This window comes from Prionailurus viverrinus, chromosome A3 (assembly GCF_022837055.1).
Source record: "Prionailurus viverrinus isolate Anna chromosome A3, UM_Priviv_1.0, whole genome shotgun sequence".
Lineage (NCBI taxonomy): Eukaryota > Metazoa > Chordata > Mammalia > Carnivora > Felidae > Prionailurus > Prionailurus viverrinus.
Genome location: NC_062563.1, coordinates 29,397,927 through 29,416,273, shown reverse-complemented (window position 1 = coordinate 29,416,273; position 18,347 = coordinate 29,397,927). Strand labels below are relative to the sequence as shown.

Genomic DNA, 18,347 nt, shown 5'->3' with positions numbered 1-18,347 from the left:
ATGACCGCCTCAGTTTATCCCAAGACCTAGCTTATGTAAATGTTAACTATTCATAATAATATTACACCTTGAGGCCCACAGGTAGAAAAAGGATCAGTTCCCTATTTATTTATTTTTAAAAAATTTTTTTTAATGTTTATTTATTTTTGGGACAGAGAGAGACAGAGCATGAACGGGGGAGGGGCAGAGAGAGAGGGAGACACAGAATCGGAAACAGGCTCCAGGCTCTGAGCCGTCAGCCCAGAGCCTGACGCGGGGCTCGAACTCACGGACCGCGAGATCGTGACCTGAGCCAAAGTCAGACGCTTAACCGACTGCGCCACCCAGGCACCCCTCAGTTCCCTATTTAATAAGAGCCTATCAGGGCAGGTTGTGTAGTAATGCCCACACCCGACTCTGTCCCTCAGAAGCTGTCCACGTTCTTCTGTGGCAGATCTGAGGTTTTCTTTTTCTTTTGCCTTGAAAGGAAGAGGAGCACTCCTCACTGAAACTTGGGGATTTCTAGCCGGGTATCTGGGTGCTGGGAGACAGAACTGAGGCTCTCACCCTGCTTCTTTCATCCTTGCCACCTGCTGTATCCCTTCTTGCCCAGGGAGGACTGGTAGAGAAAGAGAGGGCTTCTGGGCTCCTGACAGCCCACTTTCGGCTGTGTACCACTCACCCTTTACATTCCTACAGTGTCTTCCGAGCTCCGCATCATGGGCCGGTTTCCTTTGCCTATTCTGACATCTTGTGTCCTACAGTGTCCCATTGGAGGCTCAGATGCCTTGCTCGGTCCCCTAGGATCCAGGACTGATTTAAGGGCAGGAGCCTTTACAGAGAATATTACCCCGGACCAGATTACCACCATCCTTGTCCCAGCAACATTTCTCTGTAAGTTTATTCCCATGCGTCTGTGTCCGGGATGCATTTGGAAATGTTTAAAAAAATTTTTTTTTCTTAATGTTTTCATTTATTTTTGAGACAGAGAGAGACAGAGCATGAGCAGGGAAGGGGCAGAGAGAGAGGGAGACACAGAATCGGAAACAGGCTCCAGGCTCTGAGCCATCAGCACAGAGCCCGATGCAGGGCTCGAACTCACAGACTGTGAGATCATGCCCTGAGCCGAAGTCGGACGCTCAACCGACTGAGCCACCCAGGCACCCCTGGAAATGTTTTTTAAAAGGTAAGTTTCCAACTATTTCTGTCAGTATTTATAAAAGGACAATTGATGTTTGTATATTGACCCTTTAAATCCTGCCACCTTGCTAAATTTAAATTCAACTATTGAAGTTTTTTTTGTTTTTGTTTTTGTTTTCTTTTGTTTTGTTTTTTGGATTCTAGGACACTTTCAAGACAGATTTATTTCCCATAGATAATCAGTTTTGTTAACTTTCTGTGTATCATTCTGGCATTTTTTTTAATGTAAAGACAATCAGAGATTAAATACACACATACATGTGTATGCCCTCCCCACGTTTCCTAGAGGTGTCTTTGGTTAAACGGCAGTATTTTTTTTAATTTTTTTTAACGTTTATTTATTTTTGAGACAGAGAGAGACAGAGCATGAACAGGGGAGGGGCAGAGAGAGAGAGAGGGAGACACAGAATCTGAAACAGGCTCCAGGCTCTGAGCTGTCAGCACAGAGCCCGACGCGGGGCTCAAACTCACAGACCGTGAGATCATGACCTGAGCCGGAGTCGGACGCTTAACCGACTGAGCCACCCAGGCACCCCTAAACGGCAGTATTTAATTGATATGTAGTAATTGATATGTATTCACCTCTTCCTTAATGGCTTCTGGATTTTTTTTTTTTTTTAAAGATCTGTCTTTCCCCAAGGGCCTCTGTATGTTCTCCTGTATGTTTCTAAATGTCTGTATTTTTGTTTGTTTCTAATCTTTAGCTCTCACACTACTTGGAATTTATTTGTATGCAAGGTGTGAGCTAGGAATCTAACTTCCAATCTGACAGCAGCTTGTCTGAACGCTTTCACGAAGAGGCCATCCTTTCCTGGCTGTGTTGAGAGGCTGTATTACCTAAAACCCCAAGAATGTGTGGGCTCTCTGTTCTGGTCCATTTACTGTCTGTTGCTGCACTTACACGGGTTTTATTTTGTAGAATTTCATTTTTATTATAAAATGAATTGTAGAATTCATTGTAGAATTTCATTTTTTTTTTTATAAAATACAACACAGGAAGTAAAGCCCACAGAAGGGACAGTGTAGAGCGAACAGGAAGTGAACACCCAGGTCAAAAAGTAGTGCTTTGTTGGTCTCCCCAGATGGTCCCCAGTCACAACTTTGTCCCTCCCTTCAAAAGCAACCTTTCCGGGGCGCCTGGGTGGCTCAGTCGGTTAAGTGTTCGACTTCAGCTCAGGTCATGATCTCACAGTTCGTGAGTTCGAGGCCCGCCTTGGGCTCTGTGCTGACAGCTCAGAGCCTGGAGCCTGCTTCACATTCTGTGTCTCCCTCTCTCTCTGCCCCTTCCCTGCTCATGCTCTGTTTCTCTCTGTCTCAAAAATAAATAAACATTAAAAAAAATTAAAACAAAACAAAACAAAAGCAACCTTTCCCTGAGTGTCTCTAAGGTCCGTCACCTGAGTAAGCATCTCTAAACTTTATAGGTTAGCTTTTTTACCTTTTATTTTGCTATTTTTATATTTACTGATTTATTTAAAGAGAGATGGAGTGCGGGAGTGGGGGAGAGGAGCAAAGAGAGAGAATTTTTTTTAACATTTTCTTTATTTTTGAGAGCGAAAGAGAGAGGCAGAGTATGAGCAGAGAGAGAGAGGGAGACACAGAATCTGAAGACAGCTCCAGGCTCCGAGCTGTCAGCAAAGAGCCCGACGCGGGACTCGAACCCACAAACCGTGAGATCATGACCTGAGCTGAAGTTGGACGCTCAACTGACTGAGCCACCCAGGCACCTCGAGGGAGAGGATCTTAAGCAGGCTCCACACTCAGCGCGAAGCCCAACATGGGGCTCGATCTCATGACCCTGGGATCATGACCTGAGCTGAACTAAGAGTTGGACTCTCAACCAACTGAGGTACCCTAGCTTTTTTATCTTAAAAAAAAAAAAAAATCTAATAGTGATTTTTAAAATGTGTCTTTTAAAATTTATAGATTCTTGGGGCACCTGGGTGGCTCAGTTGGATAAGCGTCCCACTTTGGCTCAGGTCATGAGCTCACAGTTCGTGGGTTCAAGCCCCGCATCAGGCTCTGTGCTGGCAGCTCAGAGCCTGGAGCCTGCTTCCGATTCTGTGTCTCCCTGTCTGTCTGCCCCTCCCCTGCTCATTCTCTCTGTCTCTGTCTCTCTATGTTTCTCAAAAATATATAAAACATTAAAAAAAATTAAAATTTATAGGTTCTTTCATCCTCTTCCTTTCCTGCCAGTTTATCTGTTGAAGGACCAAGACCGTTTGATAAGTAGAGCTTCCTGCAGGCTGGATTTTGCTGATATATTCTCATTGCAGATAAAGGTATTCCTTTGTATTTCCCCCACATTTGGTGTGGAGTTTCATCACACTTAGGTTCAATCCCTTTGAAAAGAATCTAAGTGATGTATGCTTTTATCAGGATGCATATAACATCTGCTTTTGGTTTTCTTTGATGTTAGCCATTCTTGATTCGTAATGCCTAGATGTGTTCATTCACTGAGGAATGTAAAATGGTGATATGCTAATTCTGTCATTTTCCTGTCTTCGCTGGAATAATATTATAAGGAGACACTTCCCCTCATCTACTATTTGATTGCCCAGAGGCACGATTCATATCGGGAAGGAGATTAAATGCTTCAGTCTTTTATTTAACGAGTTTTCAAGAAAGTGAATTGGTTACCTGTTATTAGAAGTTGACCTTTATTTTAAAAAATATTCTAAACTCGTAGGTTTAAACACATCTGATGGGTTTCAATCTATTGCCAAGTCATATTCTTGTTGAAACTAACATTGTCCCATCTCTGGCCATTGGCAGCCTTATCTAATTAACCACGAAGTCAGAGTGATATGATTCTAAAGAGTCTTTGTAAATCCTTGCTTTCTGGTATGTCAAGATATTTCAGGCTCATCTTATACATTTCCTGCAACAAATCAGGCATAAGCCATTTTCTTTTTTCTGGAAGCACGTATTCCTTTTAATGGGAAATAGTAAGTCAAGACCACAGTCTGGGGTTATCTTGGTGGCTCAGTTAGTTAAACATCAGACTCTTTTTTTTTTTTTAAATTTAATGTTTATTTATTATTTTTGAGAGAGAGAAAGAGAGAGACAGAGCATGAGCAGGGGAGGGGCAGAGAGAGAGGCAGACACAGAATCTGAAGGAGGCTCCAGGCTCTGAGCTGTCAGCACAGAGCCCGACGCAGGGCTCGAACTCATGAACTGCAAGATGATGACCTGAGCCGAAGTCGGATGCTCAACCGGCTGGGCCACCCAGGTGTCCTAAGCATCTGATTCTTGATTTTGGCTCAGGCCGTGATCTCACAGTGAATTCGAGCCCTACTTTGGGCTCCACGTGCTAACAGACAGTGCAGAGCCTGCTTGAGATTCTCTCTCCCTCTCTCTGCTCCTGTCCCACTTGCACCCTCTTCTCTCAAAAATAAATAAATAAACTTAAAAAAAAGAAAAAGGCCACAGTCTGGAAATCAGGGATGGGCGCTGCAGTTGAATTGGTCACTGTAGCCTTTGGCAGGGGACAGAGCTAAGAAGTACCTCATTCTTCACACTGATATTCCTGATCCAAATTCAGGATTACTGGGATGTTACCTAACCCTTTGAGTATCACATTTGTGTCTTCTTACTTCTATACCAAAATTCTAGATTTTCTAGTCCACGGGGGTTGATGGAATTAGCATATCCCATAATTACTCATTTGCTTCAGAAGGAGATTTGGTTCAGATAGCTTTGCTAACCTCTGTTGCTTCTGTGTATTTTATTCCAATGGCTCCCTCCCTACTGGGTCACCAGGGGTTAATGGTGTACCTCTGCCGAAAGCCAAAACTTCTGCCAAGCAACCCTCTCTCCATGACTCTAGCTCCTGAACCTGGTAACTGCTCCCTCCACCTTTAGACCTGGCGTTGGTCGAGACCCTCGGCTCTCGTAAGCATCCGTGGTGCTATAGCATCTGTTTGTTTTCCCCTAACTCTGCTCACACCTTCGTAACTAGTCCCTAGGCTAAGCGTTCCGTGGTTACCCAGTTTGAATTGCCACCAGACCAGCACAGGGTCAGCGTACTTGAAACATCGTCGTTACCGGCCTTGGAACAAATGAATAATAGCTGGAGAGATCCTGAGAAAAAAGTGCTGACCAAGAAGGCAGAGCAAGTTGGAATGTTCTTGTGTTGTATCAAATCAAATGGTTAGTGGGAAATGGAGATCCCTTAAAGCCGTCTCTTCCGTAATTCCACAGGAGCCTGAGGAAGATTATGCACTTCATGTGTTCATATTTTTTATAAGGAAATAGATTGGTCACAGTGGACTTGGCAAACAGAAGACAGTGTGTGGTGAATTTGGTTGCAGTGTACAAAAAAACTGTAGTGGGGCGCCTGGGTGGCACAGTCGGTTAAGCGTCCAACTTCAGCCACGTCACGATCTCGCGGTCCGTGAGTTCGAGCCCCGCGTCGGGCTCTGGGCTGACGGCTCAGAGCCTGGAGCCTGTTTCCGATTCTGTGTCTCCCTCTCTCTCTGCCCCTCCCCCGTTCATGCTCTGTCTCTCTCTGTCCCAAAAATAAATAAACGTTGAAAAAAAAATTTAAAAAAAACCCCCAAAACTGTAGCAGTTTCCATCTCAGGGACACCTGTTACAATCGAACGTCACTGACACAAGATCCCGTCCTGAGGTGTTGTTGAGACGTAGCATTTTAGGACCCAAGTCGTGCTGACAGTGTTTTCTGCAGGTTTCACATCGCACTTTCTTTCTAGCCGTAGCGTCTCATCCTTGAGGTCTCTTACAGTGGCGTAAGAGATGTATTTCTTTACCGTTGGGAGAACAAGACCATGTTAAATTGGTTTCTCTGGGAAATAGCAATGTGCAGGTTGAAGTTGGTGTTTTACACTCGTTCATAGATCGTGTGAATATGGAAGTCTCTTTGGATCCCATTTGCCCCCAACGGTTTCTTCTGACATTTTACAGGCATGCAGAAAAGTTGAAAAGTTTGCTGTTCTGAATGTCCACGTGCTCGCCAGTATGGATGGATAGATGTGAGAGAGCCAGTAGAGCAAAATGTTGACAACTGGGTCATATGTTAGCAGGAAGATTCTCAGGTAGAAATATTTTACCACATATTTATACAACGCACACACGTACACACAGACACACAGACACGATCAGCTTACTGAAAGAAGGAAGTTTTCCTCACCTAGTAGGTTTTCTGACACTACACCGTCCTGTCCCTTCCTGGGATAAAGTCTACTGGGTGACGATGTAGTCTTATTTCTTGAAGGCACAGCTGGATCCAGTTCGCCAACGTTTTATTTAGAACTTTTGCACCTCGTTTTATAAGTGGCATTGACCCCTGGTTTTCTTCCTTCTGTAGGGTCCTTGCTTGCTCTTGGTGCCCTTGATGAACGAGCTAGGAAGCTGGTTTTAATGCTTTGGGGCACTTAAGCTTTATTACAGAGTGACCTATTCCTCGAAGTGTTGCTGGAATTGGCCAATAACATGGTCTGAGGCCCGTGCCTTTGGGAGAGACCTTTGTCCTTTGCTTTTCTTTTTCGGTTAATAATTGGTTGCTTTTTTTTTTTTTTGGACTCGATTTTGGGCAATTTCTGTTCTTCTAGGAAACCCCCCATTTCTCCTAGTCTTTTCCTTTCTCTTCTCTCCTTCTCTCTCTTGGCCGCGCTGCCCCCTTCCCTGCAGAGCCCCTTCTTGGCTGGCTGGGCCCCCTCTGCCTTATGCTCGGAGTGGCAGCATCATGTTCACGGCTGTAGGTCTTCTGTGACAGAGCCCTGTTCTCCTGGTCGGCATCCCTGCTTGTTCTTAATGGTGTGGCAGGTGTGAGGAACCGTGCCTTTCGTCTTATGGCCTGGGCACAGCCACAGATCCCAGCACACTGAACTGCCAATCACAGGGGGGCCTGGGGGAGGCGGACAATCAATTTATGGCCTTTTGACCCTATAGTGGAATGCCATGTCAACGTTTCCCGGACATCCTGACATCCCTCCTATGTGGTCTCTCCCTGCCCGATTGAACTCAGAAGTGACCATGTGTCTCGATTTGCTAATGAGCTATATCCGAGGTGTCACTTTGGGTAGAGTTGGTGAGAGCGTGAGTACCGTTCTCTATCTGACATTTCCCTCTATCATTCCTACTGACCATGTTCCAAACAGAGGCGGTCCCGGCAGCCGTGGTCCTGGACTGAAGATGGCTTTGAGCACAGTTGCAGATGACAAATGATGGACACAGAGCCGGAGTGAGAAAGAAACTTCATAACTCTAACCCGCGGAGATCTGGGGGGAAGCATTTGTCACTCCAGAATAACTTGGCCCTTCCTGACCCCTCCTCCCTTTTGCTGTGAGGGTCCTGTCTCCTTCAGGGCGAACTCAGAACCCTGTGGACATACGCTTGCTCTTGGCGTTTTCATTTAGTCCTTTGTTCACTGGGCATTGCCGTAGCAAGGCTGAAAGGAACGGGCTTTGGGATGAGAATTCTGGATTCTAGGCTTGGCCCTGACGCTTGGTAGCTATGATCTTAAGGACACATCAACCGACCTCTGAGTGCCTTAGCTTGCCCCTCTGTGAGATGGAAAGAATAGCAGTGCCTTCCTCTTGGCTATGTTGTAAGGATTCATGAGCTCCGGAAAGAACTCGTTTTATAGATGTTGGTATTACTAGGAGCAGAGGGCTCTGTCAGCTTGGGCCAGGCTGTGCTGCAGTGACACGTGACCCCCAACTCTCCGTGGCCCACCCGGCTATCTGACCATAACCCCAGTCTAATTCCTCTTCCTTCGTAGGTCAGCTTTGGCTCTGCACCGTGATCATTTACAGTAGAAACCAAAGCCCCTTCTGGGGACATGCTTCTTTCAGAACGTGAGTGATGGTGGAATCAGGCAGTGCTTAGAAGTGGCACGGCGGCCTACAGTCACATTTCATCGCCCAAGGCAAGTCACAAGGCCAAGCCTGATGTCAGGGGCAGGGAGGTGCCATCTTTGTATAGAGAAATAAATAATTGGGAACAGTGGTAAAAATCCACCATAAAGGCCTCTTTTATCCTAGTCCCCAGGATTAGCAAAATGACTGAGGTGTGTTTCTTCTTACAAGAGGCTCAGAATCTAGTGAAGGTAGTCAAATAAATAGAAACTTTGCAACGTGGTGTGAAGAAGGTGAGATGCCCAGGTTGGACAGAAGAGGGAGTGAGTCTCTGCCTATGGAATTAAGGGATGAATCCTAAGGGGGACCTGGCCAGCCTCCAAAGAGTACTGGCAACAGGGCGACCACAGTCCTCGGGGCTGAGATCCTGGGCGGGCCGTCCGAGTTGCTTCTGATGGTAGTTTAGCTTCGACGCCACCTGCCTCCTTTGGGACCGCATGAATGGAGGATCTCCTCTTGGGTTCATCTGGAGACACAGATGCACCGTTCTGATAAGGCCATGTGATAAGGAAGGTGGGGGCTACCTTCACAGAGTCACCGTGAGGCCTGGAGCATGACCTAAAGAGAAAGAACTCAGTTGAGACCCCGAGCCCTCAAGAGTTCAGGGACATGGGATTCAACACAGCTGGAACCAGGGCCAAGGGAGGCGGGAGATGAGTTCTGCATGCCCAGATTGGTCTGGGAGGAGACATTCTGCGCCTCTTTATCCACAGGCATTATGCCACGTCTTCACTCTGACTCACGCTCCAGGGAGCAGAGACATGGAGTTTGAATCCGCAGCGTGAGGGTGGATAGGAATTGTATATTTTGACAGCTGAGGAAGAGGGGCGGGGGACAGACTTGAGGGCGTAGAGGCTGGAAAGGGGTGAAGTAAAGGAATCCGAGGAAGTCCTGAAGCCCGAGGCGCCATGTTGAATGAGGAGACGTGAGAGGACAGGGCCCCTGTCCAGGACGCATGGGCTCAGGGCCCACGGTACAGCTCCCGGCAATGTTGAGTGACTTTTCCATCGCACACATCCTGGCTTTGTGGAAGCAAGATGGGCTTTCACAAGTAAGGCTCTGAGAAGTCACCCCAGACAGCAGAAGGTGAGACAAAGTAACTTCTCCCCGGCCCTCCGGCAGAGTTTCAAGGCAGACTCCGGGCTATCCGTGGGGCTCTGGCATTGCCTGATCCTTCTGCCCACTGTGAGCAGGACCGGGGGGCAGGTGTTGCCTCTGGAGGGCAGGGAAGGCACTTGAGGCCATGAAGACACAGATCAAAATCATACAGCAGAAGGTGAGAGCTGGTGGGTCTGGAGAGGCACCGTGGTGGGGGGAAGCGAGCACTGGTTCAGCAAGAGCGCCCCAGTGACCACAGGTGCGCCCAGGGGCTCCTTCCTCCCTGCGGGGCCTGGAGTCGCTGCCTTGGAAATGCCCATGGGCCGCCTGGCGCCCCACAGCTGCTGCTGCCCCTTTCCCCGGGGCTGCCTTCTTGTGCTACTGACCGGCTCCGAGAAAGAGGACAAGCCCCAAATGCTGGGGAGGTGGGTTACTTCCCCACCGCCCTCCCCGAAATGCTGGCTTGTTTCCCAGAGAACAGCATCTATTCTCTCTCGTGAAAAGGGGAAAGGCGGTCGTCCATGCCTGCGTCAGACACTGACTCGCTTCATAATGAGGGGCTCCCGCGTTGGTGTATTTGATTGTCTTGGTTGAAAAATGTACCCAAGATTAATATTAAGGGTTCAGGAGACTTTTCAACACGCGGGGTATTTTTGAAAAACCGAGTATTGAACATTCTAAGTGTACTATCAAGTTTGACCCCATATCCACCCTATCTAATGCTATCGTGCCCTGGACATCTTTCTACCTTGTTATCGCTGAAGTCTTGGAACATACAGAGAAGTAGGAGCAAAGTTGTAATAAGGCCTCAGGTCCCGTCAATACAGCTTCAGTAGTCACCTATAATGGCCAGTCTTATGCCATTTCTATCCCTCACGTCCCTCATTGGATTATTTTAGAGACAAGTCTTGGACATGATAACATTTCTTCCATAATTCTTTAAAAAAATTTTTTTTTAATGTTTTATTTATTCTTAGAGGGGGAGAGAGAGCATGAGCGAGGAGGGGGAGAGTGAGAGAGGGACACAGAATCTGAAGCAGGCTCCAGGCTCCTAGCTGTCAGCACAGAGCCCGATGTGGGGCTCGAACTCACGAGCCGTGAGATCATGACCTGAGCCGAAGTTGGACGCCTAGCCGACTGAGCCACCCAGGCTCAGTAATTCTTTTTTTTCAACGTTTATTTATTTTTGGGACAGAGAGAGACAGAGCATGAACGGGGGAGGGGCAGAGAGAGAGGGAGACACAGAATCGGAAACAGGCTCCAGGCTCTGAGCCATCAGCCCAGAGCCCGACGCGGGGCTCGAACTCACGGACTGCGAGATCGTGACGTGGCTGAAGTCGGACGCTTAACCGACTGCGCCACCCAGGCGCCCCCCAGGCTCAGTAATTCTTAATAATAGGTATAAAAGGGTGGTGGTGGTGGTAATACAATTTATTTCAGAAGGAGAAAGTCTGGCCTGGATAGGCGTGTGATTGGTACCTGGCCACACTCCTCTACCACACGGTGGAGCCAGGATTTAAACCTGGTTTTCCTTGACTCCTAAGCTCCTATAGCTTCTAATGTGTTGAATAGCCTTCTTGCTGCAACATAAATCCCAATCTAAAAAATGTGGGAGCATATTTTCCAGCCCTTAGGAACGGGTCTGTATTATTTGACGAATGACGCATATGGAATGCTGTCGTCAGCAGTTTTCTGGGAAAGAAGCAATTTAAATGTCAGGAAAGCACGAACTCTCTCACCCGGCCAGGGTAAGGTGTTTCTGTTTGTTTGAAATTTGATGCAAGTGTAATAGTTAACAAAGTGCGTAGTTCAAAAATGTACTCAGGGCGCCTCAGTGGCTCAGTCGGTTGAGCATCTGACGTGGGCTCAGGTCATGATCTCACGGTTTGTGAGTTCAAATCCGCTTCAGGTTCTCCACAGTCAGCGCAGAGCCCGCTTCAGAGCCGCTGTCCCCACCCCCTCTCTGCCCCTCCCCTGCTTGCGCTCTCTCTCTCAAAAACAAATAAACATTAAAAAAACGTACTCTGATTTTCAGAAAGCGAACACAGCCGTGGGACCAGATCGAGATGCAGAACACTGCCACTTGTGAGCATTACATGCATGTAAGCCTTCCGGTCCTCCAGTCTCCCCCGAGGATAACTCTATCCTGACCCCTAGCATCACAGATTACGCTTCCTATTTGGTTTTTAATGAATGTCATCACATCGTCCGCACTCTTCCGCGTTTGGCTTCTTTTATTCAACCTTGTGTCTGGGATTCGTTTGTGGTAAGATTCGTACCTCATTTTGCACTGCAGTTTGTTTTCATACGCAAAGGCCCCAACTAGTCAGGGTATTCTTGAAGAAGAACCAAAGCTGGAGAAAGATCTGTCATGGTGCCGGTGTCATTAAGGCAGCAGGGGATTGGCATAAAGACAGACGGGTAGACCAGTGGCACAGAAGAGGGTACAGAAATAGGCCAGCACATAGACGGTGGGCTTCTAGCAAAGGGGAGCTGCGGGAAGGGAGCCTTCCCAAGAAGTGATGTGATTGGTTACTGGTCACGACGCCATCTGTCACTTACATAGTGACTGGCGGACTGGAGAGCTAGCGGCAGAGCTCGCGCTTGCTGTCACCATATCGCAGTAACTGACGTTTGAACCATTGTGGTCGGGGTCTGGTGTTATTCAGCTAAACCGTGGCGACTCCGATTTGTGCACATCGGAACCGTGCAAAGCAAGGGGTGCCTGTACTTGAAAGGAAGGGGGGGGTTTTATGAAGCCGTGAATTTTGAATTATATCTTGATAAAGCGTCAGATTTTTGAAAAAGATGAAATGATCTGTAAGTGCCCCTTTCCTTGACGATCCCTGCCATTCCCCTTGCCAGCTGTTTTGCGTATGTGACATACTGCGCTACGTGATGAGTGAAGCATTAGGGGCTTATTTTGAGAGAGAGGGAGAGAGAGTGGGCATGGGGGAGGGGCAGAGAGAGAGAGAGAGAGAGAGAGAGAGAGAGAATCCCAAGCAGTCTCTGTGCTGTCAGCATAGAGCCAGACCTGGGGCTGGAGCTCAAGAACCATGAGATCATGACCTGAGCCAGAATCAAGAGTCAGATGCTTAACTGCTTAACCGACTGAGCCACCCAGGCGCCCCAGGACTTTATTTTTAAAATAGCAGGCAAAGACAGCTTTTTACAGATCCCACTTAGTGACCCGCATCCCTCAAACATTCTCACTGTGGTCCCCATCTGTTCACTCCCGCTTTTCTCTATAGCTGAAGATTGTTCCGTTTTCTCCGCTAAATCTTCATCATCCCCCGATGCCCAGCACAAGCCCCGTGCACATGTGCTTCTTTCCTTCTCCAGCCTATGCCCCATGCTTCCACCTCAGAATTCCCCCAGAATGATCCTCAAGGTCACTTTCCCCAGCACTGCTTGAGGTTTGCAGGTTGAGTCACTGATCATTTCTGTGAGGAAATCCCAAGGGTCTGAGGGCCAGAAATGTGTTTCATGCATCAGCTGTGTGCCCCTCAGATTTTAACACAAAGCCTAGGAATGCCTAGAAGAGCTTTATAGGGAGAACCGTGTGCTTTCAGAGAACTAGATCAATTTCTCACATATCCGGGCTCTCCAGGGCCACCGATAACACCTCTCACTCTGAGAAAATGGATGGTTGGGGCGTCTGGGTGGCTCAGTCGGTTGAGCATCCGACTTCGGCCCAGGTCATGATCTCGCGGTCCGTGAATTTGAGCCCCGCATCGGGCTCTGTGCTGACAGCTCAGAGCCTGGAGCCTGTTTCAGATTCTGTGTCTCCCTCTCTCTGACCCTCACCTGTTCATGCTCTGTCTCTCCCTATCTCAAAAATAAATAAACATTTAAAAAAAATTAAAAAAAAAAAAAGAAAATAGACGGTGATTTGCTGTCGGTTAACTTACTGCTTATTTGTAGGTGCCGCTTACATTCCAGGATGTGGCTGTGATCCTCACAGATTCAGAATGGAAGGGACTGAGCTCTGAGCAGAGGAACCTACACAAAGAAGTGATGCTGGAGAATTACAGGAATCTGCTCTGTTGGGTGAGGCTGTGTTCTTTCCTTTATTTATATTGTCGAGATTTGGGACGCCTTGGTGGCTCAGTCAGTTGGGCGTCTGACTGTGGTTCGGGTCATAATCTCCCTGTTCCTGAGTTCCAGCCTTGCATCGGGCTCTGTCTGTGCTGACAGCTCAGGGCCTGGAGCCTGCTTCAGAGTCTGTGTCTCCCTCTCTCTCTCTGCCCCTGCCCTGCTAGTGCTCTGTCTCTGTCCCTGTCTCTCTCAAAATATGAATAAACCTTAAAAAATTTTAATTAAAAAATATTGTAGAGGGGGCGCCTGGGTGGCTCAGTCGGTTAAGCGGCCGACTTTGGCTCAGGTCATGATCTCGCGGTGAGTTCGAGCCCCGCATTGGGCTCTGTGCTGAGAACTCAGCGTCTGGAGCCTGCTTCAGATTCTGTGTCTCCCTCTCTCTCTGCCCCTCTCCCACTTGCGCTCTGTCTCTTTTTCAAAAATAAACATTAAAAAAAAATTGTAGAGATTTATTGGCTACCTACTATGTGCCAGAAAATGTTCCAGACACTTAGAACACGTAAGTAACAAAATAGTAATCCCTTCCTAGTCTTTACTAGTAACCGCCTTCTGATCTTTACTTTCTAGTGTGTGGAGACAGGCAATAAACCATAAGCTTCATACCCAGGAATATCATAACATGGTAGGTTGGAAAGTGATAAGCGCTACATAGTATAGAATCATAATAAACTAGAGCAGGATAAAGGAGTATGGAGTGCGAGAGGGTGGCTGGCTGACTTTTGCAGTTGGGGATTTGGAATCAGTGAGGAGGGACCATGGGACCCAAAATATAACGTGGTGAGGGAGTTAGAACTCTGGAGGTGTGGGGGAAGAACATTTCAGGGGCAGGGACTCGGTGCTAAGACCTTTAGGAAGGGATGTGCTTGTGGCCATGAGGAGCCTACCAGGAGGCCAGTGAGACTGGAGACACAGTCAGCGAGGGGGAGAGAAGAGAGAGGTGCCTTCTGCAGTGGAAGGGACAATTGCGTGTCAGTTTGTATGGGTTTGGGGTTTCCTAAGTCCTATTTTTTGCGTTTTCACTTCTTTAAAAACTTGCATTGGTTATTTAAACCTAGATTGATAAACACTTTCTTTTTTTTTTTTTTTTTTTTTTTTAATTTTTTTTTTTTTTTCAACTTTTTTTATTTATTTTTGGGACCGAGAGAGACAGAGCATGAACGGGGGAGGGGCAGAGAGAGAGGGAGACACAGAATCGGAAACAGGCTCCAGGCTCCGAGCCATCAGCCCAGAGCCCGACGCGGGGCTCGAACTCACGGACCGCGAGATCGTGACCTGGCTGAAGTCGGACGCTTAACCGACTGCGCCACCCAGGCGCCCCGATAAACACTTTCAATTAGGACATTCCCCTGGATCAGGAGTTGACCGGCTTTTTCTGTAAAAGGGCCACATAGTAACTGTATGGTCTGTCTGTGGCTGTTCCCAGGTCTTCCCTTGCAGTGCTAAATGCAGACAGCATGTAAATGAATGAGCGAGGCTGTGTTCCAATAAGACTTTATTTGCGGACCCTGAATTCTGAATTTCATATCAGGTTTATGTGTCATGAAATATTATTATTCTTTTGACTTTTCCCCAACTACTTAACAATTTCAAAGCCATTCTTAGTTTGTAGACTCTCCAGAAACAGAGAGCCGGGTTTCGTGGGGCTCGAACTCATGAACTGCAAGATCACGACCTGAGCCGAAGTTGGCTGCTTAACCAACTGGGCCACCCGGGCGCCCCAGACCCCGTGGCTTTTTATGTGTATCAGTCTTGTTTTATAATAAGAAAACTCATGAAGGTGTCCACATAGGTCACAGAGACTTGTTACGTCCAAGCAGAACTGAACTGTGGACAGTATGTATCGCTGTGAGTGCCGATGGCTTATTTAGTAGAAAGGAAAGGCTAAGGGTAATTGAAGCTGTTTATAGCACACAGTGGCTACTCGCAAGGTTCCTACGCTCACGTGTAGAAGATGATTTTGCCCGACTTTGCAGATTGCAGTAGAAAATGGAATGTGCGGAAATGGACTGTGAAGGATTACTGGTGAGGAACAAATTGTGCTGTATGTTTATTACTAATTATAGATGTGGCCATAAGACGCGCTGTCCTAGGATAAGGCAAAGCAGCCCAGCGGCCCCACTGAGGGCTTCTCTAACTGAAAAACTCTCTCTCTTCAGCAGAACCAAAGGCAGAAATCTACCCCCATGCCTCCTGCCTTCTAGCCGTCTCCTGCCAGCAACTTCTCAGCCAACATGTGCCTCAGATCTTTCTGGGCTTCTGTGTAGGGCATCACTCGCATCCAGGGGGTCCTGGCCCAGGGCATCAAGAGCAGCAGTATTCTGCTCAGAGCTGCTGCACTGGAGACACAGAAGGTCATGGGAGGCAAGGTGGCCTCCCTGGTGTGCGAAGACAGAGGAGACGGAGACTCCGGGCGCATTCCCCAGCCCGCCCGAGGACGGTCCGCAAGAACTAGAGAAGGCAACGTGGCGGGTCGAGAGAGGGCCCCCCTCAGCCCTAGCCCGTGTGCAAACAGACAAAGGAGTGAAAAAAGCCACAAGATCTGGAGCAGCCAGCTGTACGGAATGTGAACTAGACCGTAGCCCCAAGTCAGACCTCATTACAAAGCAGACGGCCCACTTCCAGGAGAAACCCGATGTTTGCAGGGAGTGCGGGTGAGGCTTTAAAGTGAAGTCAACCCTCATCAGACACCATCGGACATGCTCAGGGGAGAAGCTTTATGTGTGCGGGGAGTGTGGGCGGAGCTTTAGAAATAAGTCAGTCCTCACTGGACATCAGTGGATTCACTCTGTGGAGAAGCCTTATGTTTGTGGCGAGTGTGGGTGAGCCTTCAGCGAGAAGTCCTCCTTCCTCAGACATCAGAGGACACGCTCCTGCTCCCGGGAGAAACACTACGCATGCCTGGAGTGTGGGCGAGGCTTTAGCCATAAGTCAAATGTGAAAAAAAATTTTTTTTTAATTTTTATTTATTTTTGAGAGAGAGAGAGAGAGAAAGCAGGGGAGGAACAGAGAGAGAAGGAGACACAGAATCTGAAGCAGGCTCCAGGCTCTGAGCCGTCAGCACAGAGCCTGACACAGGGCTCAAACCCACGAACCACGAGATCATGACCTGAGCCGAAGTCAGATGCTTAACCGACTGAGCCGCCCAGGCGCCCCACGTTGAATCTTATCAGACGCCAGAGAATACGCTGAGGCGAGAAGCCTTCTGTGGGGGGGGGGGGGGGGGGGAATCCTGGGCAAGACTCTATTAATCAGTCAAACCTCATCCTGCACCAGAGAGACAGATGGGGAGGCATCCCTATCTGTGCACGGAGTGTGAGTAAAGCTTCAGAGGCATGTCGGTCCTCAACAGCCTTCAAGGACACATTCAGGAGAGGAGGCTTATCTGTGCAGAGTGTGGGCAACTCGGCAGCCGTAAGTCAACCCTCGCCGATCAAAAAGAATGCACGTAGGTGGGAAGTGCTGTGTGTGCAGGGACCGAGGGTGGGGCTTCAGCGATAAATCCGGATTCACTGAACATCCAGTGGCCGACTTGGGAGAGGCGGCCTGTGTTCAGAGACCTTAGGAAAAGAGCAGGCAGGCGGGCACCAGGTGGCACCTTCGGGGAGGAGCCGTGTGCTTGCAGGGGGTGTAAGACTCTCGTGCTCAGTCAGCCTTCTTCACACACCGGAAGGGTAATCCGTACGTGGAGATCCTGGGGAGCTCCGTCCAGATGACCCATTCAGGGGTCAGATTACCGCCCCTGGTGGCTGCACAGAGGAGTTCCTCACTAGGACTTGCTTGCAGCCACAGGGAACTTCACCCTCCCCACGGCGGGGGCTCCTGGCCAGTGACCAATTGATACGGGGAGACAGAACTCCAATGCTTGATCCAGTAGGGACGACCCCAGAGGGTCATCTCAGATCCAGAGGCCCCCATCGGACTGAGTGGTTTGGTTGCAAACATGTCGCAGGGCTGCTGCTTCCTCTGCCCAGTCCTGCCTTCATTCCCCCAGGAAACCACTCAACCCCCGTTTCATGGTCTCTCCGGGGAATCCACTCCGAGACATCCTGAGCATGCGAGGAGTGTGGACAAGGCTTTGGCCACATGTCACCCCTCAACAGACCCCAGGGTATACCGAAGAGAAGCTGTGTGTGTGTGGGAGGGTGAGCAAGGGCTCGGGGAAAGCCTCCGTATCCACCAGAAAATAGCTTGTGTGGGAGAAGCCTTCCGTGGGCAAGGAGGAAAGCTTCGAGAGGCTTAAGCAGGAGGTGAGGCCCCATCTCGCACCAGCGGACATGCTCAGGGAGGGCTCCCGGGTGGAACTTTATCCTGATGTCTCTTCTGGACAGACTCATGAGGACAGAGACTGGCCACCGCAGACCACTACGTCACTCACCTCTAAGGGCCTTTCAGAAATCTTGATGAGAGGGAAGATGGCACTCACAACTAGAGACCTGGGTTTTCCACTGTTTGTGGTCAGATGGAATAAAAACGTGGAAGGCTTTATTTAAGTAATCCAAGAACGGTCTCGTTTAATTTTCATACACCGATTCTTTCCCAGGTCCTCTTGTCCTTTTGTTCTACTGAAATCTTTGACAAGCTCAGGCTGTGTGCCTTAGTCTCTGAGCAATCTGGAAAGGAATTCAAGTCCACAACCTGGATTTCCTGCATGAATTCAACCCTTGAGAATAAAGGAGTCCCGAATCAATCCAATAGATTTGTAGGGAAATCTGAGCCTTTGCATGGGGAGGACCACCTAGGTTCTGGAGACATGCCAGCTGAAGGGAGGGCCCTCCCAGGTCTCTGGGGGACAGGTTGCCTCCTCTCCTAACTGGTCTCCTAACTGGAGATCTCCTAACCAGATCTCCCTCTGGTTTCTGTGACAGCTCCTTTCTCGGGAACGTTCCCTTCCTTCCTTCTTTCTGGTCTCTCTTCAGGTCCCTGCTGAATCCTTCTCTACCCTCTGGAAGCACTGCTGTTCCTTAATGGTCTGTTTATGTCCTCCAGTTCTGGGGATCCTTTAACCACATTCCTTCTGCGGCCTTCCAGATTCCAGGGTCAGGTCCTTTAACCACACCCAACCTGTTCTCCAGCCATGAATCGTTGCTTTGG

General features: G+C 48.6%; 2 long non-coding RNA genes across 4 annotated transcripts; both read left to right on the top strand.

Moving 5' to 3' along the window:
- The first annotated feature begins 1,128 nt into the window (after positions 1 to 1,128).
- LOC125163047 (uncharacterized) lies at positions 1,129 to 8,065 on the top strand. Its single transcript, XR_007151256.1, has 3 exons — positions 1,129 to 1,165; positions 6,106 to 6,236; positions 7,925 to 8,065. It is a non-coding gene; the product is annotated as an uncharacterized LOC125163047 (long non-coding RNA).
- Positions 8,066 to 8,997: 932 nt separating this feature from the next.
- LOC125163046 (uncharacterized) lies at positions 8,998 to 16,495 on the top strand. 3 transcript variants are annotated; one of them, XR_007151254.1, is made up of 4 exons: positions 8,998 to 9,146; positions 11,194 to 11,424; positions 13,083 to 13,208; positions 15,416 to 16,495. It is a non-coding gene; the product is annotated as an uncharacterized LOC125163046 (long non-coding RNA). The 3 variants fall into 3 exon arrangements; XR_007151253.1 differs by having other exon boundaries at positions 15,413 to 16,495; XR_007151255.1 differs by lacking the exon at positions 15,416 to 16,495 and adding an exon at positions 15,164 to 15,365.
- The last annotated feature ends 1,852 nt before the right edge of the window (positions 16,496 to 18,347 follow it).